Here is a 23,551-nt window from a genome sequence, read left to right as displayed (position 1 = left end):
ATCCACATACACATTGTTTTTTATTCAGTTACAAAATGCATGCAATAAAGTGCAAAAATCATAGCTGCACAGTTCCATAACCTTTTACATATATACACACACACACACACACTTCATGCAACTATCACTCAGATCAAGACAGACTTCAGGAAATGTACACATAATTGTTCATGTCCATACACCATGCATACACCCACACACACTCCATCCTTGGGATCACGGTAAGGCTGTCGTATAAACAAACAGGAACGAGATCAACCACAGTATGATCAACCACTAAAACACTGCTCTTTAGTTGATTGTGGAAAAAATAAAGTATCATTTACAATTTGATGCAGAGATCTTGTTACTGCATTTCTAAGTCTTGAATCATGACCCCTTTTATTAAATCATGTTGCTTTACCACTAAATCTGAACCAGTTATTTTCTTTAAAAAAAAAATGTTACAAGTCACAGACTGGGAGAAAATATTTGCAAATCACATATCCAATAAAGGACTTGTATCCAAAATATATATTTAAAATTGTCAAAACTCAACAATAAGAAAATAACCCAGTTTTTTTTAAAGGGACAAAAGATCTGAATCCACAATCAAAGAAGATATAGAGATGGCAAATAAGCACATGAAAGAGGCTCACCATTATTAGTCATTAGGGAAACGCAAATTAAAACCACAAGGAGATATCACTACACGTTAGAATAGCTAAACTCTTTTTTAAAATAAGTCGTTAACATCAAATGCTGGTGAGGCTGTGGAGCAACAGGTGGGAATGCAAGATGATTACAGGCACTATGGAAATAGTTTCACAGTTTCTTATGAAGTTAAATACACACCTATCGTATAACCCAGCAATGCCACTCCAAGGTATTTGCCAATGAATTAACTCATGCTCAAAAAGCTGTATGGAAATATTTATCCATAATCTCCAACAACGGGAAACAACCAAAATGTTCTTTGAGAATGCAATGATTCTTTAAGACAGTAGTACATCCACACCATGGAAAACTACTCAGCAATAAAAAGGAATAATCTGTTGATTCACCCAATAAATGGGATGTATCCTACATGTATTTTGCTAAGTGAAAGAAGCCAGGACAAAAAAAAAAAAAAAGGCTGCATATTTTAGAACTTCATTTATATGACATATTCTGGAAAAGGCAAAATTCTTGGTAGAGAATCAGTGATTTCCAGGCAGCAGGGGACCATACAAAGAAGGTGAAGATAATGGAACTGTTTAGTATGCACTGGGGTGAATACATGATTCTATGCACTTATCAAAACCCACAGAACTATATACCACAAAGAGTAAACTAAATTGTTATGTAATATTTTTAAAAATCAATGAGGGTGTCAGGGGATCTCAGGATAAAATGGAGGCTACAAAAAAGGAATGCAACTATGTAAGTAGATGACATAACTTCACTCAGTGGGTGGGGGGGAAAGAAGCTGACCTAAGTAACTTTGGAACTCAGAACTCTGATACTATAAGCTAATAACAGGAAACAAAAATTATATAAACACTCTGCTGTAGCCAGTAAATCTATTGCTCTCAGGAGTACCATCTGGCAATTCTGAAACTACTTTACATATACAGGACTAAAAAATTTACAAATAAATTGTAGATAATGGGAGCCAAGATTTCCACAAGAAGAAAAGGGGAAGGAAAGAATGAACCCTGGGGTCTTGGATAATTTTATTTATACTTGTGTGTGTGTGTGTGGTCACATATATCAGTATAAACTCACGTTTAACACATATACATATACAGAAACATAGACATATATAGTCAGAGATACCAGAGTGAACTCGTTTATTTTAAGGAAGAGAGAGAAATGCAGATGTGTGTATACATAGGTCAGTATATGTACACACATTTCCTACCTCTGTTCATTGAGTGAGCCTGGAAGCAACAACAACCCTCCCATGAGCAATTAGCACACGCAGCACCCAGATCTTGGTTTCTAAATACCATTTCAACTAAAAGGCACCAAAGCTTTTTGCAGAAATGGCTAACTCCAAAGCAGAAGTAGGGATAAACCAAAGATGAACCAAGCATATCCTGTAGTTCCAGAACGCCCAAAGGACACAGAAACCAAACTGAAAGAGTTTTCAATCACCAAATTTGGAACAATGTGAACCTAATAATGATAGGACTAGGTTATAACCCAAAGAATAAAATAAATGCCATGCGTCCACACTGATAAAAATAATCAAACAAATAAGTAGAAGGAACAAATCCTACTGACAAAAGAACTGCAATTATTCAATGTAGAATGAATGAGGAATATAGGAAATCATTAGAACAGGAGTCATATTGCTCAGGCTGGATAAATACTAAAAGCAGTGGACAAAACTACAGAGAAATAGAATATCTGCGATGCCTCAAAGTACATCCCCCCAAATTTGCAAAACACCATGCTGGTTTTCAGACAGGACTACAAATTACTTGATACTCCTCCCTCCAGAAGGTGGAGCTAAATCCCCTCCCATTGAGTGTGAGGTGGGCTTAGTAACCTGCTTCTACGGAAGTATAGTGAAAAATAATAATGGTACTGTGGAGAAAGCTGGCCGACACCACTTTAAGCAAGTCATCATGGTTAACATCATGTTGTTATCATAAGCCCCTAATATGGTACAAAGAGAAGGACACCTCACCTTTATGATATTCTGCCCCAAATCAGTAACTTCAATCTAATATGAAAAAACATCAGGCAAACACAACAAAGGGACATTCTACAAAATTCCAAATCGTTACTCACCAAAAATGTCACGGTCATAAAAACCAAGAGATGGTCACAGATTAGAGAATACTAAAGAGATATGACAACTAAATGCAATGTAGACTCATGAAATGAACCTTGGAACAGAAAACATACATTAGTGGAAAAACTGAGGAAACCCAAAAAAGTCTGTAGTTAACAGTATTAAACCAATTCTAATTTCCTTGCATTGATCCCTGAAATATCTTCTCCTTTTCCACATTGCATAGCCAGCTCCTAATAACCTTTTGAAACAGAGGTCAAATGCCTTCTCTTCCAGGAAGTCTTCCTTGATTAAACACTCTCTGATTTGTTGGATACTATTCCTCTGTGCTTTTATCAAAACACTTAATTCAGTACTGTACTGTTTTTACCCTGGTCAGCATCCTATAGGGGCTTAAGACAGGACAGTGGGGGATTACAATCATGAGCTTTGGAGATCTGCCAGATCTCAGTTCAAACCCCAGCTCCACAACTTTCCATGTAATCTTGGGTAAGTAACTTAAATCTTTCAGACTCTCAATTTTGCTCATTGGTAAAACAGACCTGAGACAAGTTGTTCAAGGATTTAATGAAGTAACATATGGTGATTAGCTCAGTGCTGGCCAACAGTATGCTTTCAATAATGGTAGTGAATGTTACCAATCATTTTTATCGTCAGGGGCTGAGTCTGTTCTAGTGATTTGTATAGTGCCTGGCAGGTGATAAGGACTCAGAAAATGTTTGCTAAATGAATGAATGACATACCGACAAATATTTATCCAGTAATCTATTTCACATATGAGCAACCCTTATCCTTAAGGGTATAGGACCAGACCTGCTTCTTTGGCTGCACCTTAAAATCACCTGGGGAATTTTAACAATCTATGAATGCCCAAGTGCCACCCTTAGAAATTCTAACTGGTCTGAGATGGAGCAGGTTGAGCCACTAATCTACTTGGAGGAAAAGGAAATACACATATAACAACATCCCAGTAGTAATAAGCACACCTAACACCCAGGTTCTTGGTTTCTAATACAAAGAAACCAAGGCTCCTTGGAGAAATAGCTGATTCTACAGCTGGGGCAGGAGAAACCACCATGATGAGGTACATCAAATGGATACTAGAGCCAACTGAAAGAGCTCCCAATGGACCACACTGAAACAATTTAAGCTATAAAGTAATACTGGATTATAAACTGAAGTATAAAATAAATATTATCTATGAATCCATATTGATATAAATGATTGGATAAACAAGTAAATGTGAAAGAACAGCTAAATCTCCCACACAGAACTATAAATACTTTACGTAGATCTTCTGACCTCAAGGAGGTGGAGAATAATTCCCATTCTTTAAGCAAGGGCTGCCATAGGACTTTCTTCCAAAGGGTACAGAATGGAGAGAGAGAGAGAGAACAAGAGTAGCTTTACAGTAGAAAAACCTGGCAAATACTACCTCAAGCCAGGTAATCAAGGTTACTATCAACAGTGATAGGTCACATTGATAGTATGTACCCCTGATACCACATGATAACGGTGCTTCAACTCTGTGATCTTCCTCCTAAAAACACATTAGTCCAGTCTAACCAGAAAATTAAGTGACATTCAACAAAATATCTGACCAATACTCCTCAAATTGTCAAGGTCATCAAAAACAAAAGTCTGAAAAATTGTCACAGCTAAGAGGAGGTTAAATACTAAAAGAAATGCGGTGTTGGGACACCTGGGTGGCTAAGTCAGCTGAGCTTCATTCGGACTCTTGATCTCAGGGTTGTGAGCTCAAGCCCCGTGGTGGGCTCCATGTTGGGCATGGAGCCTACTTAAAAAAAAAATAAAAAAAATAAAAAAAGGAATATGGTCTCCTGAAACAGAAAAGGAACATTAGAGGGAGGGAAAAAAAAAATCTGAAGAGAGTAAGGGCTTTAATTAATAATAATGTATCAATATTGGTGCATCGTAACAAATGTACAGTAATAAGGTAAGATGTTAAAGTCAGGGGAAACTGGATGTGGTAAGTTATACAAGAGAACTCTCTATATGATCTTTGCAATAACTCTATAAATCTGTTTGACAACAATAAATTTACTGAAGAGAAAGTTGGCCAAGAGATAAATGGGTGGCATCATTACACTGTCACTGGTCAGAGTACAAAGAAATCGCCGAGAGTCATGGAAAATTTCAATAAGGAAGAAGACTCAGATATGGGAAGTAGGCAAGTGTGGGCAAAAAGTCAGAATTCCCAGGACCCAAGAAAGGAACAACAAGGAGATCCATTAGAACCAATGAGACAGGGGCACCTGGATGGCTCAGTTGTTAAGCGTCTGCCTTTGGCTCAGGTCATGATCCCAGGGTCCTGGGATCGAGCCCTACATCGGGTTCCCTGCTCCCCGGGAAGCCTGTTTCTCCCTCTCCCACACCCCCTGCTTATGTTCCTGCTCTCGCTATCTCTCTGTCAAATAAATAAATAAAAATCTTAAAAAAAAAAAAAAAGAACCAATGAGACAGGAGCATAGAACATGCAGAAAAAAATAATAAAAGCATAATTTGAACAATTTTTGAAATAAAAAGACACTGGAAGAAAATGGTTCATTTTGATTGATTTTTTGGGCCACCTAACACTCCTCTAATGTGTTTGTTAACACCCCCAAATTTTCTCTTTCCTTATACAAAAGACCTTTTCAAATTATGTATGTGTATTAAGGGAGAGTGGGCAAAAAAATCTCATGTATGAAATCAAAATCTCGATTTCATACGATGGATCCCAAACTTGAGTTCAGAAGTCAATACTTTACTATCTTTATTTTCATCCCTGAAGATATAATACTAAAACATTAATTTAATCTTCTATCACACCTTGCTTCCTAAAACTGACCCCTCAGGAACTTTACAGGTCATTTCTTTGGAAAACGCCGGCCCAGAAATATGGGTCTTCTGAAGATTCCTGAAATGGTACTTTGTAGCGATTCAATCTCAAGTACTTCATTGACTAATACCTCAGCAGATCCTTTTTATCACAATTCCAATACTGTATTTTAAAAACTTTGTTCTTATGGAGAACATAAACGCCTTTTATACCTATGAATATTTATGGTACGCCACTACCAAATAATTTCCCAATTTCCTTTCTCCTGCCCTCACCTAACTCCTATTTCTGAGACCGTCTCTAAGCATTATTTAGAATGAACTGACAGTAACAGCTTTTTAAAAAGGCAAAACATAGGAACAATGTATTTTAATTTATGGACTCTTAGGGCTGAAAGGGGCTCTGGACACTTCCAGACCACGGCTGGCTCATGTGCAACACACACTCCCGTATCACATCCAGATAGACCTCAATAATCATTTTTCCTTACTTTCCAGTATTCTAATGGCTGAGGTACATGAATCCGACAGAAAAACCTATATCCAAACATAAGCTAAATTAGAGTGATTATTCACATTATAGCTGGATTTATTTACTACTTAAAAACAAATTTTCATTGGGTGACATTTTTTAAATGATACTTTATTTTAATATTGATTTACAAATATCTTAAAGCCACATATAGCAAATTCACTTAGTGGAGCTGCTATACTTACTATTCCACAGAAAAAAAATTTAGGAAGGCAGTATTTTCAAAATATTTTGACACGCTTACTCGATTTAAAGTGGAAAAGTGATCAATACCTTTATCTTCCTCTAAACAATACATGGACCTTAAAACACTTCAGCTCCAGTAACCTCTTTACCATCTTCAATGTTACTATTGTCTATTATTTTAGATCTACATTGTTTTAATCACCCTAAAAACCTATTTTTCAAAATCAACAGTGGGATGCCTTTCAATGCTTGTTAAAACGTATACATGTTCCCCAAAGTCTTTGCTCATCAAGGCATTTTATATTCCATTTCTTCCTTTTAATTCCAATTAAATTTAATACAATTTAGGTTTGTATGTGGTAAGCCTACTCTTTCTCCATGAATCTGAAGATCTCCTGCCCTCCCTCTCGAGTGACAATTTAACTGAGTTTAGACACCCACGTGGAAGTTGAAAGTATTATTCCATTAACTTCCGTCCTCTTATTGCTAATGAGAAGCCTATTGTCTAGAACTGCTGTCTTTGTAAGTAACTTATATTTTTCCTGCACGATTCTCTTATTTCCCTTCAACTCTGGAGTTCCACAGTTTTGTATAACTTACGTGTACATTTGCGTTGTTTTTCCAGCCCATGTTTCAATGTGATTCTCCCAATATTAGAATGAGCCCTTCATCCGTTCTGAAAACACTATCTGCTATTATCTTTTTTAATACCGGCTCTTTCCAATTTTATTCTAGTCTTCTAGACTCTTATTAGACATCTTGGACTATCTTATTCTGTCTGCAAGTCTCTCAATAACTTGCGTGTTTCCAATCTCTTTCCAATCTCTTTCTCACTCTGCTACATTCTGAGTAATTATCTCAGCTCTCTCTCTACATTCAGGAGCTCTCTCTTCCACTTTGCCTCATCTGCTATCAATGGACTACTGTGAAGTTGTTTGTTTGTAGAGCAGGAGCAGAGGGGGAGGGAGAATCCCAAGCAGGCTCCACACTCAGCATGGAGCCCTACACAGGGCTCGATCCCATAACCCTGAGATCATGACCTGAGCCAAAATCAAGAGTGGGATGCCTAACCGACTGAGCCACCCAGGTGCCCCCTATTATTTTTATTCTTAACAATTAGTTCTAACTTATTTCATATTTCCCTGCAGACTTTGTTAGTATCTTAAATTCTCAGAATACAAATACTTCTGATTGTGGGTTTTTTTTTTTTTGGTCTCTTTGAGCGGATTCTTTCTTCATGTTGTTTACAATTTACAATCAGGAGCTCATCTTCAGAGAAAATTGTTTCTCTGTGTGAATCTCATGTTGTTTCTGCTGTTTGTGCCTGTGATTTCACCTGTCCAAGGCCAGTCTTTAATTTACTAGCTTCCTAATATCCACAGTGGATGAAAAGAGAGAAATTGGTGGAAGTGAATACTATCCCCTACATTCATTAATCAGCTTCTAATTATTTTTTTGTCCCTTGACTATTAAGTCTTGGTTGAGTAAGTCAAAAGGAATAAGCAAAAAAAAAAACAACAAAAAAAAGAATATTGCTGGGAAAGCCCAACTGGCTTTCACCAAGAGGCCTCCTTGGACCCCATCATCTTAGTGAACTCCCCCACAACCAGAGTATGACTGTAGCTTTAGAAGGTGAGAGCATCAAATCTTGCCAGTATACAGAAAGTGGGAGTGCCTCCCATAGGAGGAAGCACGTAACTGAGCTCAGAAACCAACAGCCTTTAAACTGATGATGAAGAATTTCTCTCTCCAGCACAGCAGGGTATCTGCAGCAGCAGGACTGGTACAGCAGATAAACAGGGGGTGATAAATCACAATCAGGAGAGTGTCTGTTGAACGTGGACACAAAAGAAGGGGGGGTTAGCTGAATAAAAAGAAATTTTAATGCTATCAGGCTATACGACCCTGCATATCTAACCTCCCAAACCATTCCTGGCCAATGAAACATAAATGTTCAAAGATCACCGGCTGTATTACTAGTGTTAGGTTACATACTCAGATCTTCCAGACTTTTTTGTCTCTACCAAGCGATTCTGCACATCTCTGCTCTAATCTCCCATAAGCTGTTTTGCAGTTTAACGTTCAAAAAGAAATGACTTCCCCATTTCTAACTGAGCAGGATGACCATTTTTTATCTGTAAATATTGTCAAACTTGTTAGTGTTCCACTAATGACAAAATATATAGTAATATGTTCTTGTACTATTTTGAAATAGTTTCACGTCTACATAAAAGTTTCAAGAACTCACCGTATCTGCTTCCTCCCTCTCTCTTTTCAGCTCTCCCCCTTCCCCCCACTTTTCTCTCTCGTATTATACACAGGCTTTAGAGTAATCTCTTGATCATTATATAGTATTCTTGTCATCTGAACTTCCTAAGCGTAAATAATATTTCCTTAACATTTCAGTACTTTGGATGCCCAATTTCATGACAGCAACCCATTTTTATTCTATTATACCATAAAAGATACAGAAGATCAAGATGGATTTGCAGTATGAGGATATATTCTGGTTTTTACTTTTTGAAATAAATTCCTGTAACTCGTTTATACACACATCCAACATACATTAATAATTCAACAAATATTACTAACATTACTCTGCTAGCTGCTAAATTTACAGCAGTCAATAAAACAAACACGATCCCAGCACTTAGGGAACTTACAGAATATTTCCTACAATTGATTTCCGTCATAGTTTATGGCTAATCAGATCATGGAGAATAGAGATTTTCCTATGTTGTGTATCACACTATCAATTCCATAATCCTTAAAAACTTCAGTGTTTATTACATGCAATCAGTAGATAATTAGAATATTTAAAAGTTCTATGACCAATCAATAGCTCAAGTAACATACATTATTGTAAATGGCATATTAATGTGAAATATTATCTTGCCACTGAAATATAAATCAATCACTAGTATTATGTTTATGGTACAAGTAAAATAATACAAGTAAATCACAACAGACAGAAAGATTATATTCTGCAATTTTTTTTTGGCATCTTATTCTGTATAGGAGCACTAAATAGTTAATCACACATTGTCCTCCCATGCCCCTCCTCCCCACACAAACCACAGGTAACAAGTTAAAAGAGTAAATCTACTTTCCACTGTGGCAAGTGCTAAATGAGGTGTGAGGCTACATCTTTAAATAGAACAGTATGGGGGAAATTGCCACCTCATTTTAAATCAGTTTGCTAAGGTCTTTAAAAGAGATGAGGTTTCAGAAATCATTCGATCGAAAAGAATCATAGCTGAAAAAAAAGGCATTTTAGGCCAAAAACATCTTGCCAGTAGACTTACAGGAAACACAATGGTTTTAGCAGGAAGAATGCATGCTTTGGAACCAGGTGCACTTGGGTCTCAATTCTGGCTTACTCATTAATAATAGTGCATTTTTGCCCTTGGGCGAGATTCTTTCCTTCTCTAAGGAAAATAAATGTGGAGAATAAAAGCTAACTTGAATTGTAAAAAGGATTAGAAAGAACAAAGCAGCACATAGCATTCGCTCCATCACTGGCCAGGACGGGGAGTCTAAGTGGGGACTACTTCCTGCGGTACAAGGCCCCCCACGAAGCTCCGTCTTTCCACCATGGACCTGTAGCTTTGCTGGGGCTGTCTGCCCAGACTTCATCTTTGGCACCAGACTCTCCAGTCTTCGTATTCTCTCCTGGAGACCCATTTGCTTCAGAGAAAGCCTAAGCAGTGAGTTGAGAAAGTGTTACTGCTAAAACTATCAACAACTACTCTGCTTTTACCCCAATAAAACAATCTCGCAGTGTTATTTTTCTTATCGTGACATATACTTAAAAAACAGTTTTCCCTATAACTGCCACATGCTTCTTCTGACACACTGGATTTTTTGTCACTTAGAAAGAAAATCTTAAAGTATCTTGCTTTGCCCTAAAGTCAACTATTGTTAATTTCCTTTCCAACCAAACACACCAATTTTTTTTTAATTAATGCTCTCTGTCTACAGACTGCTATTATTTCAGAGTAGAACTATTCTGATAAGAAGTGAACCAATTATAAAACTGGGAGTTAGAACAGCAGTTAAAATGTACACTCAGAACAAGGTTAACTGCTGCTAATACACCAGACATGCCAAGACTCCACTGCAAGTAAAGTCGGACGAACTCTCCAGCCACGGCCAAACCCAACAACAATCACAGCACTAATGGCCCATCACTAATGACCAAGCTTGGCAGCTAAGCAGGCAAAAATTCAGAAGACACAAAGATTAAACCATATTCCATTACCTAACTTTTTTTTAAGACTTCAACAACGTCCAGGTAGGAGACGAACTAGCTGTAGAAGCAGACCGTTGTGAAGACCGTCCCAACCCAGGCCTCCTCCTCCCGCCTCCAGGTGGGAGCCTACCTCACCGCTAAGTTCTCGGGGCCAGAGGAGGATGGGAGCCCCGTCCTGGCCGCACTCCCAGCCAAGAACCTCCGGAGGTCAAGGCCTTGCCCTGAGTTCACAGATGTGTCTGGCAGCCAGGTCAGGATGGTAACACAGCCTCTGGTTTTGTGCTCAAACAAGGAGCCAAGTTGGACTGAAGATTCCGAGATCTCTTTCTGTTCAAGCACCACTGAGTTTATGTGTCTGTTGCGCCACTTACAGCACTATAAAAACATCCTGCAGCGTCTCGGCCAAACTCTCCCACAGTCTTTATGCCCCTTCCCAAAGACACCAGGACCTTCGGAGTCACCCCACCGGCTCCCTCGCCCTTGTGCCCCTAGTGCCACAGGCCCATTTCTGACTCCTTCACCCAGAACGACAGAACCCTGCTTCCCCTCTTCGCCCTTCACGGCCACGGCCACGGCCACAGCGACGCTGTTCCCGGCAGCCTTGTGTGTTCCTCTGCCCTTTTCTTCTCCGTGTATCATCTGCTCCATATCTCTCACCACTAAGGAAAGCAGTAAGTCACAAATCAGAATTGTGAAATTACTGCGGCTCAGCCACCCTACTGCTGGTGGGAGCCAGTCACCTGCACAGCCTGAACCCTGACCAAGGGAGCGTGTCCCGGCTCCTGGCCTTGCTGGAACCGAAGCGGGGAAGCCCGGCCCACATGCCTCTCTACTTGGCCTCAGTAGGGACAGTGCCCTCTCTTATGCTCTTCAAACTCTGCTTCCCATCCACGGGCTTCTCAGGAGGTCTGCGGACAGACGGATGGAAGAAGGGGACAAGGGCCAGGCTGTGTGCCAATGGGACTTCTCCTCCTCCTTGGGCTCAGGTTTGGGGCAGGAAGGCCTGTGGGTGCTGGACAGCCTGGCTGCTGGATGAACCCGGGGACAAGGAGCTGACGGGGGACAAGCATCACCTGGGAAGCTGGCCGGTGCAAAAGCGAAAGGTGAAGACGCGGGCCACCAGCCCCAGACCAGATCTGAAACGTGGAGCCCACCTCTGCCCCTCCCTCCCTTTTCTTTGCCCACACAGGCACAGCTTCACAAAACTGATGGGAAAACATCTCCACGGACGCACCCTGCAGCCACCTGCCATCCCTCCCGCCATGGCCCCCCTCACCCTGCACCTCCAACAGGAATGGGCATGTAACAACTCACCATCCCAGTGGCAGAGGCAAGCATCCCGGGGCCAGCGGCTAGCACTGAGAAGAGGGGACTGTCCTGCGGACATCAAGGGGCCGCTTAGGGCACAACCCAGAGCAGACGCCCTACACGCCAGTCCTCTGTCTGGAGGCAAGAGAAGCGAAGGCTGCCTCCCTCCAGGCCAGTCTGAGAATGACGGCAACAAAAAAAATTTTTTTTTTTTTTTTTAAGATTTTACTTATTTATTTGACAGAGAGAGACACAGCGAGAGAGGAAACACAAGCAGGGGGAGCGGGAGAGGGAGAAGCAGGCTTCCCGCGGAGCAGGAGCCCAATGTGGGGCTCGATCCCAGGACCCTGGGATTACGACCTGCGCTGAGCCACCCAGGCGCCCCAGCAACAAAATTTCTTTTAAAGCAAGCCAGCCAGCCCAACAAATAGCAGTGCTGGAAGCAGGAAAAGCAGAGATTTGTGCTTCTGGAGGCAAGCACTACCCTTCCATGGAGTCCTGGTCAGGAGGCAAAGATAAGGGGCAGGAGTGGGCACTGGGTGGGGGAGGGCAGATGGACTAGAAAACTGAAGGCATTAGGGCTGAGCCCTCCATGCCCCTCCCCTGCCATCTCCTTCCCACAAAAATAGACCATTCAGGGCTGGGAGCCACAGCAGAGGGTTGAACCCATCGATTAAAAGCAAGAAAATGGGCACTACGTATGGGGGAAATCCCAGTGTACATGTGGGCGAGGAGTAAGAGGCTGTCTGGAACCTCCACATCAGGAGAGGCAGCCCCCCGAGGGGTAGGACGCACTTACAGGCACCACCACCCCTTTCCTTGACAATTATGGAGGGAAGCAGGGTCTGCCTGCGACTTTACAAGAGGCCTATTTTGAAAGCTGTCTCTACACCTGCAGAGAAGATCAAAGCCAATTTTCTCAGCTTATCAATGGAGTGCATTCATCAAAACCCACCACCAGCAAGTGAAGATCACAAGTTATCTGAGGAAAAGCCAGAACATGAAAGAAAGCGCTATAATGAACAAACAGAACTGGCCCCAGAAGAAGCCTAATTTGTAAGAGAGAAGAAAACTTTTTTAAAAATTCTAGTTAAGTATCTTAAGACAGATCAGAAATAAGAGTGTGTCCATAAAGCAAGACCAGGCTGCTATGGGAAAGAAGCCATCAGAGGAAAAAAGTTCTGAACAGGAGGAAAAAAATAAATTTGAAATTTCTGAAAAGAAACCTCAATGGATTTGAGAAATAAAATGAACCAAGCTAAATCCCAAGGCTGTGAACTGGAAGAAAATATTGAGAAACATTACAGAACAAAAAGTTAAGAGCCAGGGAAAATACATCCAGAGGTCCTACATCCAGTCAAGATGAGTTTCAGCAGCAGCTGTAAGGGGAGGGAGCGAAACCGAAGAGCATGAAGACAGCCCCCCCACCCCCACCCCACCAAAGTCCTGAGCCGCAAGCTGAAAGGGCCCCACCGCAGGCCCCACCACATACAGCAAGGCCACATCGCCCCGCTCCTCCTCCCATCAGAGGGGGCTGGCCCCCTCAGGCACTTCAGAAACCGAAGATGAAGTGAGCCTCTCCTATGTTTCCTGTACCCGGCCAGACTCCATTGTCAGGATTTGGAACCAGAAAGGGAAGAGACCGGAGGACTGCCAAAAGATCTTGGGTCAAGTTCCGGCTTGTAGAGTAACTAGCTGACTGACCTGCTAGAGGTTGCTGGGCTTCAGACTCCCTGAAAACGAGGGAGTGTTAATGCACCTCCTTCCCTCTGGCCCCCCTCGATGTTCCTGCCCCCTGCACAGTGGAATCACCCCAGAGCCCCTACAACACAGCAGGCCTGGGGTCCCACCCCAGAGATTCAGACTAGCCGGCCTGAGATGAAACCAAGGAAATCTTCGTCTTTATTGCCCAGGCGACTCTCGGATCCAGTGCTGAAAACCATTGGACAGGAAGGTCTCCCAAAAGCCCCTCTGGCTCTGTGGAAGGCCTCAGGGCGCATGGGGAAGAGCAGGCCGCCAACCTGTGTGTAAATCCACTTTCTGCCTCTTCCCATCCACGTGATTCTAAGTCTCTTATATTGCCAGAATCTGGCTTTCCTCACGTGTATAATGGAGAGGATGATGCTTCCCCCCCCCCTTAATAAGGCCGAAACAAAATTATACAAGGAGGGGCACATGGCTGGCTAAGTCAGTAGGGCATGCCACCCTTGACCTCAAGGTGGTGAGTTCAAGCCCCTCACGGGGCATGCAGCCCACTTGAAAAAAAAAAAATTATGCAAGAACCTGGATACAGCAACCTGCACCTCGTAGGTGATGTAATTATTACAACTCTATAATTCAGGTAACGAAGGGATAAGGGAGCTAGCTAAAAAGATGAGTGACACCCTTAAGTTCCCTGCTGAATTAGGTTAACCAGGGGGATCCTGCCCTCAGTATAAACCTGCCCAAGAGGCAGCGGCTAAGAGGGTCCCAGATGCAACATGTGCCGTGGCTGGAAGGACAGCCGCCTGAAACAGGATGGGGCAGGAGCCCACACCCTCCGGGAGGCCCCAGGAAAGTCTTTCTTCCCCCAGTGAATAAGCACTGTAGATAAAAAGTCTAGGGAAAAGTAGAAGAAAGCCATAACACTGGCTCCCGGCCAATCTGCCAACAAATTCCAATACAAAACTGTTTCAACTGAGACGATTTGTTCATTTGAAAGCAAGTTGGTGGCAGCACACCATTTATTTTCCTCTCGTGCTAAAAATAAGAATTTCGAAACTGACCTAATTAGGACTAACATCACACCCGGCAGCATGAATAGCTCTGATGAAGAAGGAAAACATACGGAGAAGTTCGTTTTAAAACAAACCTTACTGTTCATATTTTAACTGAAGTGGTTTAAGAATTTAAACTAAAGAGTGTCTATACACTAAGTATCCACTAGTAATGAAGTCTAGAACCTTAAGGCACAGATTTGAAAAGATTTAACGAACCAAATCAAAGCTGAGAAATGAACATGCAAAGTATTTTTTTTTTAAAAGTCTTTCTTCCTCCACTGACCAGAAACTCAGAACAATACAAAATTCCTCCTTGTTTTACTCAATCTCAGTATCATTTTTTTCCACCACACCCATTTTCTTTGGAGTGCAGATCAAGCCAAAAATAATTTGGCTAAATTCAATCCAATGGAAATGGTTACTACGGGTAAAAGAACAGATTTTGAACTCCTTTTAATCTCATCTTTCCAGAGTCTAAAATAAGCAGAGGAGACCTCAATTCACCACAAACATAAATGAGTTTTATAAAGTTTCCCCCAAATCTCTGGGGGGAGGAAAAAAACTAAGTTTTTTTCCCAATCATTTTCTATCATTCAAGTGGCCCGACACAGGATAAAATCCCTACTTGAGTGATAATAGCGTTTAATTGGCTCAGAGACCTTGTTTTTCACCTTTAATTTAGGATCCAAATTCTAGTTTTGTCCAAGACGTGAAAATGAGTTTGGCAAATACATCCCAGTGCCCAACTGGCATCTGAACAATAGGCAATCTGGATGCTGAAATCGACATCTAAAAGTAAGGGATCTGGCTGAGCTGAAAAGTCTGAACCGTAGCTGCCCTGGCTCCATTAGGCATCATAAGGACCTCGCACTCCCTCCTCCTCAAGAACCCTGCTACAAAAAAGGAATGTGGTCTGCTCTTTGATTTTTCCATTTTCGTGATAGGAAGTAAGTATATATTATTTCTGAAAGTTAGTTCTATTTTTTCACGCAAAAAAAATAATTTATGCTATTACTGGAAGTAAAACAAAGCAACAAGAAAACCAGAATTGCACTATTGCTTACTCCGCACGTGTCACGGCTCATTAAATGTCTCCCTGACTGACATTCTGCAAGTTGCTCCCAGTGAGTCCATCTGGTCACTAAGCGATGCTTTCAATGACAAAGGCTCCCTAACAGCTCCATCAAAGGCTTAACTGACACTGAGGAATTCCCATAGGTAATGAGATGATTCTAATCTCTGATTGATGAAGTATTTTTCTAAGTAAGGAAACAGATATGAAGAAGAATTGGGGGTGGGGGGGAGGAGAGGAGAAAGTACTTACCAGACAAAGAAGAGAAGATGATGCATATTCTTTGACACGGGAATACCTCAAGGTCATAATTATCATAGAAATTTTATACAATTTCTCAGAAGATGCCTCTACAATTTTATAATGCAACACTCCAGGCGAGAAATTCAAAATTAATTGGTTTGGGTCAAAGGTCACTTCATAATGCTAAATTACAGTACAAATTATTGCCAAATTGAAGTTTGGAAAAATGGTTAAATTAAACACGGACTAGAGTAAGATTCAACTGCATAAACCATTTTCCATCCCCCGCAGTTTCCCAACTGTCAGTCTTCTGAATGTAACACATTTTTCCAGATCTTTTTGCTTCAGAGAACAAAGTTCAAGAGGAAGTAAGCAGTTTGCTCCAGGCAGTTCCTTTCTTCTGCCTCTCCTTTTGGAACAGAGACAAGATACGTTAAACTAAGGAAGCTTAAGCTTCAGGGATCCTTCAAGGCCCTGGGAAGGACCCCGAAGTGTGTTCACAGCAGGCGTTCTATTAGAAATTAGAGAAAAAAGTGTTCTTCTTTTTTAAGAAAACCCCAAACTGGACGAGCTTGAGGCCCAACAGAATCTGGATCCTCCTGGACCTACATTCCACTTCTCATATACTTTACCTCGTTATCCAACAGCTTCTGGAAACGTCAGGGGAGGCAAAGGAAGTAACACAATCCGCAGATGCCACCACAGCATCAGGATTTTGTCTTTAAGACATGGCCCAGGCAAGACTTCAAGTAGTTTCTTACTTCGCAGGTTAGGGGGAGGGCAGAGTAAGGGGTGGGGGAGGCACTTCATTATTGCTAACAAGGATGGAGAAAATTCTGGCAATCAAAACTTTTTTGATAATGGGGCCCCTGGGTGGCTCACTTGTTAAGCGTCTGCCTTCGGCTTACGTCATGATCCCAGGGTCCTGGGATCGAGCTCCACATCGGGCTCCCTGCTCAGCAGGGAGTCTGCTTCTCCCTCTCCCATTCCCCGCTTGTGGTCCCTCTCTCGCTGTGTCTCTGTCAAATAAATAAAATCTTAAAAAAAAATTTTTTTTTAATTATTTTGGAGGACTGACCAAAACATTACTCTTAGAAGTTGAAAACTCAGTATGTGCTAATTTAACTCCCTATGGTAAAACTGTGTACAGGGAAAATGACTTTCTTAAAAATATATATATTTTTTTAAGATTTTATTTATTTGAGAGCGAGCACACACGCACGCACATAAGCAGGGATGAGAGCCAGATGCTGCAAGACAGGGAGAACACCTAGAAGCAGACTTACCACTGAGCACAGAGCCCAACACAGGGCTCGATCCCAGGACCCCGAGATCATGACCTGAGCTGAACGCAGATGCTTAACCAACTGAGCCACCCAGGTGCCCCAAAATTTATATTTTTAATTATGGTAAAACATACGTTACAAAATTTGCCATTTTAACCATTAAGTGCACAACTCAGTGGCATTAAGAACATTCACACCCATGTACAGTCATCACCACCATCGGTCTCCAGAACATTTTCATCTTACAAAACTGAAACTCCATGCTCATTAAACACTAACTCTCCATTCCCCCTCCGCCCCCAGCCCTGGGCAACCACCATTCTATTTTCTATCTCTGTGAATCTGACTACTCCAAGTATCTCCTATAAGTGGTGTTAAGTGGTAAAACATACACTGTTTTGTGACTGGTTTATTTCACTTAGCATGAGGTCCTCAAAGGTTCATCCATGTTGCAGCATATGTCAGAATTTCCTTCCTTTTTAAGGCTGAATAATATTCCATCGTCTGTATATACCACCTTCTCTTTACCACATTTTGTTTATCCCTTCATCTGTCCATGGGCAATTGCATTGCTTCCACATTTTAGCCATTGTGAATAATGCTGTTCTGAATATGCTACAAATACCTGTTTGAATCCCTGCTTTCAATTCTTTTGGAGTATATACCCAGAAGTGGAATTGCTGGATTGTGTGGTTATTCTATTCTTAATTTTTTAAGAACCACCATAATGTTTTCCATAGTGATTACACCATTTTACAATCCAACCAATAGTGCAGCAGAAGGGTTCCAATTTCCCCACATCTTTACCAACATTTATTATTTTCTGGTTTTTTGTTTTGGGGAAACTTTTTGGAAATAGCCATTCTAATGAGTGTGAAGTAGAACTTCATTGTGTTTTTGATTAGCGATACCGAGGATCATTTTAGGCTTATTGGCCATTTGCACATTTTCTAGTCCTTTGGCTAGGGGGACATAAGTCAAAGCCCCATTCCAGCTTGCTGAACCCACTTATGGTAAATATGCTGCAAGACAAGGAGAAACATCTAGAAGTGGAGAAGCAGAAACTGACCTTGTTTATAAACAGTAACTGGGTTTGACTTTAAAGAATAGGTCTTTTGGTCCTGTAACTGTGACAAGAACTAACGTACTGGGATTTCACTGGGTTCCAAGCATTGTACTCAATGCTTTACATACACTGTTTCCTTTAATTCTCACAATAATGCTATGGACACAATTAGTAGCCCCTGTTTAAGGATGAGAAAACCTGAGGTTTGAAATAGCTAAAGTACTTTGCTGCAAATCACAGAGATGGGAAACTGATGAGCTGGAATTCACACCAGCACTGTAGAATTTAGGGACCCAAGTTCTTAGCCATTACATTCTGCTGTCCTAGTGCATCAAATACACGAACACAGAGCCCAGGAACATTGAGTGTTAAGCAAACAGCAACACTTTAGGGTAAAAAGTAGAACTCAAAGGCCTTTTAGGACCATCTGCTCTGGACTGAATGTTTGTGCCCTCCTCCCCCCATTCATATGTTGAAATCTTAACCCCTAATGTGATGGTATTAGGAGGTGATGTTTGGGTAGGTGAATAGGTTAGGAAGGTGGAGCCCTCATGAATGGGATTAGTGCTCTTAACAAAAGAGGCCCCAGAGAGCTCCCTTTCCCCTCCTGCCACGTGAGAACACAGAAGACAGTTGCCTATAAACCAGGAAGCAGGTTCTCCCAGAATCCTCTGGTGCTTTGACCTTGGAATTTCCAGCCTCCAGAATGATGAGAAATAAATGTTTGTGCCATGCTTAAACAAAGAGTTTAACAAAATTATAAATCATACAAGGAGTTTAACAATCGTAACCAAAAATGTACAGTATTTTTGTAATAGCAGCCTGAACAGACTAAGAAATTGGTACCGAGAGGCGGGGTGCTGGTGTACAAATACCTAACCGTGAGGAAGTGGCTTTGGAACTGGGTAACGGGTAGGGGCTGGAAGAGTTTGGAGGTACATACGAGAACAATCTCATACTACCATCTAAGGACCATTAGGAGGATTCTGGGGAAGACTCAGAAAAGAGCTATACAGGAAGTGGTGTGGTCTCAATGTTTATGTCCCCCCAAAATTCATATGCTGAAACCCCAATCTGCCAAGTGATAGCAGTCGCAGGTGGGACTTTTGGAAGGTGATTAGGTCATGAGGGAGGAGCCCTCAAGCACGAGATCAGTGCCTTTATAGAAGACAGCACAGAGAGCTCACTAGGCCCTTCTGCCAGGTGAAGATACAAGAACTGAGCCACCTGGAAGAGGGCCCTCACCTGACCATGCAGACACCCTAATCTTGGAGGTCCAGCCTCAAGAAATAAATTTCTGTTGTTTATGAGCCACTCAGTCTGTGGTATTTTGTTATAACCAGCCTGAAAGGACCAAGAGAGAAAGCTTCCATTTTCTTCAAGAATACTTAAGTAATCATGAGCAGAGTGTGTGCAGAAATATGGATGGTAATACACATTGTGATGCGGTCTCAGATGGAAATGAGGAGGTTACTGGAAACAAGAGGAAAGGCAATCCTTGCCGTGAAGTGTCAAAGAACTTGGCTGACTTGCATTGGCGTTCCAGTGTTTTGTGGAAGGTTGAACTTGGGAGTGAAGAAACTGGGTATTTAGCTGAAGTAATTCCTAACAAAGTGTTGAAAATGCAGGCTGGAATTTGTTTGCTTTCCCAGGTTCACAGCTGGAGAAGAATCTGCCTCAGGATGAATGGTTCCCTAAGTCTCCCTTACAGCTGATTTAGATGAGATTTAGAGGAGACTTTGGACCTTTAAAGCTGATGCTGGAACGACTTCAGACTTTTGGGGCTGTTCAGATGAATGAATATGTTTTGCATTTGAGAAGGGCATGAATTTGGGAGTGGGGGCACAAGGGCAAATGTTATGGACTGAATGTTGGTGGCTCCCCAAATTGATCTGTTGAAATCCCAACCCCCAATGGGATGTTATTAGGAGGTAAGGCCTTCGGGAGGTGACTAGGTTATGAGGGTGGAGCCCTCATGAATGGCACTAGTGCTCTCACAAAAGAGGCCCCCGAGAACCCACTCACCCTTCTACCACGTGGGGATGCAGTGACGAGATGGCTGTCTCCGAATCAGGACGCAGGCTCTCACCAGACACCACATTCGCTTGTGCTTTGATTTTGGACTTCCAGCCTCCAGAACTAGGAGAAACAGATGTTTGCCGTTTAAGACACCCAGTTACGGTAACTTTGTTATAGCAGCCAAACTAAGACGTTATCTACTACGGCTCCCTATAAACTCTTCATCTCATTCTTTCCAAAAGTTTTTCTTTTTGAGTTTGACTGTCCTGAGCTCCACGCTCAGCCTGGACAACCTCTACCGGAGCTCACAAACCCTGGGAAGACCCCAAGAATCACCATTATCCCCATTAAGGAGCAGCATTATGTAGCCTTTCTGTAAAGATAGAAGAAAAACTTCCAAGTAATAAAGCAAGACAGTCCAGTCACCAAAAGCAAGGCTTTTTTCATAAAGGGAAAAAAACTATACAAACTACAGAAATGCTAATAACAGTGCTCCATTCCAACCCCATTACAGTCGGGGGGAAAGGGGCACTTCAGCTGAGGGCACGCCAGGAGGGCCTCACCTCCAGAACCAGCCCCCAGGAGAGACCGGAAGCTGGCTGTGACGCAAAAGCCAAAAATGTTCCTGTCACCTCACACAGCACTCTTACTTCATGCTCTCAAATCCTCTTGCATGGGGGCAAGGGGAATTCAGGAGAAGCAAGTGTAAAATGTGAATGGTGCCCCTGGAGACGTGGAGCATAGAGGCCAGGAATTCAGAGATGTGGCAACTCAGGGTACATCCCAGCCTTGTGCCTCCCAAATGCCACTAATCCCAGGAGAGCCCCCTGGACAGCCTACATTTGTAGGTTCCCCCCCAACAATCTATGGCTGCGAAATACAACGTTCATCAAAGGAATCACTGCAATCAAATCTCTAAGTGTTTGCTGAGGATGTACCATGAACCTTAACTTACTATCCCAAGTACTACTGCGTATGAAAGTGACTTAGGACATCTGTTCCTCATGAGCTTTTATTTCAGACTATATATATACACATACACACAGAATATATATATATATATATACACATACACATAGAATAGATTATATATATACATACACATAGGAGATTACATATATTATATATAAATAGGTTACATGTTATAGATCTAAAAAATATATATAACAGAAAATTATATATAGGAGAAATACGTATTATGTAAGATAGATTATATATAAATTTTATATAGTCTGTATAACAGGACTATATGTATATTCTATACATAATAAAGATTATGCATATTGTTTATTTATTTGAGAGAGAGAGAGAGAGAAGGCATACACAAGCGGTGGGGGGGAGGGACAGAGGGGGAGGAAGAAGCAGGCTCCCTGCTCAGCAGGGATCCCAACACGGGGCTCAATCGCAGAACCCCGGGATCATGACCTGAGCCGAAGGCAGACACTTAATGAACTGAGCCACCCAGGTGCCCCAAAATTATGCATATTGTAAATAGATTTTACATATTACATATATAAGATTGTGTGTGTGTGTGTATCTTTGTAAATTAAACTCATACCACAAGACACCCATAGTAAGTGTCTGAGAAAGAGAGAGAGAAAAACACCCTGCTCCCCTCGACTGGCACCAACCAGATCTCCGGAGAAGCACAGTTTCAGGATCCTTGCTCTAGCTATCAAAGTTCATCAATTTTGGGCACCTGGGTGGCTCAGTCAGTTAAGCGTCTGCCTTCGGCTCAGGTCATGACCCCAGGGTCCCTGGATCGAATCCCACGTCGGGCTCCCTGCTTAGTGGGGAATCTGCTTCTCCCTCTGACCCTCCCCTCTCTCATGCTTTCTTTCTCTCAAATAAATAAAATCTTTTTCAAAAAAAGTTCATCAATTTTTTTCAAATATTTAACTTAACAAACATAAAATGCTTAGGAATCAAATAAAGACATAAGAATTTATTCAGTTAAGAAAATGCTATGGTATCATTGAAGGCTATATAATCACATGAGAGTAAGTGGTTACAAAGTTTTTCCTTCTCATTGGCTTCAATAAGATCAGAATTACAATCTTATTTTTTAAGTATACCCATATACCTCAATAAAGATGTTTTTTAAAAAGCATATCCATCTTTGAGCAAATCCCAATATCAAACTGCAGACTTACAGAAGATTATAAATTAGTACCCAGTTTACAACAAGATCTCTAAACAGAGACATATTTCCTACGTCATTTAAAGCAAGATTCTAATTGGCAGCAACCCCGTGAGTGAGCTCAGAAGCAGGTCCTCCCCCAGTGAGCTCCATGATGACAGGAGCCTCATGACACACCCTGAGTCACAGGCTCCCAGTGGTGCTGAGCCCAGACTCCTGCCCCACAGAAGCTGTGGGAGAGTAACCGTTGCTGTAAGCCTCCAAGTGATGGGGTAATTTATTACAGGACAACATATAACTAATATAGTTACCCTTCTAAAAATTATGCTAACAATGATGGACAGACTGCTTATCCTTATTTTAGTTTCTAAATTTCCATTTTAGACTGAAATATTTTTTCTTATACAGAACTGATTTTTTGTTGTACGGATGTCGTAAAAAACTGAATTGAATTCAAGAGAATTTGATGCAAATTTTAAAAAGAAGAAGAAGAAAGAAGAGATCAGGACACAAAGAGAGACGCCAGGGCTGGGCCTGTATGGCAGGGTGGCCACGTAAAGAGGCAGCAAGAAGGTGACTGTGCAGGCCAAGGAGAGTGGCCTCAGATGAAACCAAACCTTCCAGCACCTTGATCTTGAACTTCCAGCCTCCAGAACGGAGAGAAAATAATTTTATGTTGTTAAAGCCAACAACAACAACAATAATACAGGATTCTATTAGAGGGCACATTCTAAGACACAAGATGAGACAAGATCATTGAAAACACATCTGATAAGCTACCAAGGCAGAAGCAACTTGTTCTGGCAACAAGGCAAAGATGCCCACAGCTGATACTGCTCAGAGACAAACTGCCAAAGGAGGCCCAGCAGCACCAGGGTCAGACCTCCTAAAGACGGCCACCAACGTAGGTTCTCAGGCCCACACGACCGCTCCCAATTCAGAGGAGGAAGCAGAATGGAGGTCACAGGAGTTGGGCTCTGCCATCCACTCCTGGAGCCAGTACCCTCATGACAGAGACGAGCATGCTAATGTCCTGTCCTGAGGCAGGGCTCTGGCCATGCAGACGGAGAGAGGCCGGTGGCA

General features: G+C 41.8%; 1 protein-coding gene across 11 annotated transcripts in view; it reads right to left on the bottom strand.

Moving 5' to 3' along the window:
- Positions 1–23,551, bottom strand: part of TIAM2 (TIAM Rac1 associated GEF 2) — a 224,380-nt gene that overhangs the window by 157,130 nt on the left and 43,699 nt on the right. For 10 of the 11 annotated variants that reach the window (XM_025866368.2, XM_073894128.1, XM_073894127.1 and 7 more), the window contains one exon: positions 20,335–20,448. The exons of the other annotated variant lie outside the window; for it this stretch is intronic. The gene's annotated coding sequence lies outside the window, so the exon portion shown is untranslated. The remainder of the gene's footprint in view (positions 1–20,334; positions 20,449–23,551) is intronic. 11 annotated transcript variants of the gene reach the window in all.

This window comes from Callorhinus ursinus, unplaced genomic scaffold (genome assembly GCF_003265705.2).
Source record: "Callorhinus ursinus isolate GAN/ISIS: 27379988/994484 unplaced genomic scaffold, GSC_fseal_2.0 scaffold6, whole genome shotgun sequence".
NCBI classification, from domain to species: Eukaryota; Metazoa; Chordata; class Mammalia; order Carnivora; family Otariidae; genus Callorhinus; species Callorhinus ursinus.
Note: the sequence above shows the minus strand (reverse complement) of the source record. Positions and strands in the feature narration are given on the sequence as shown.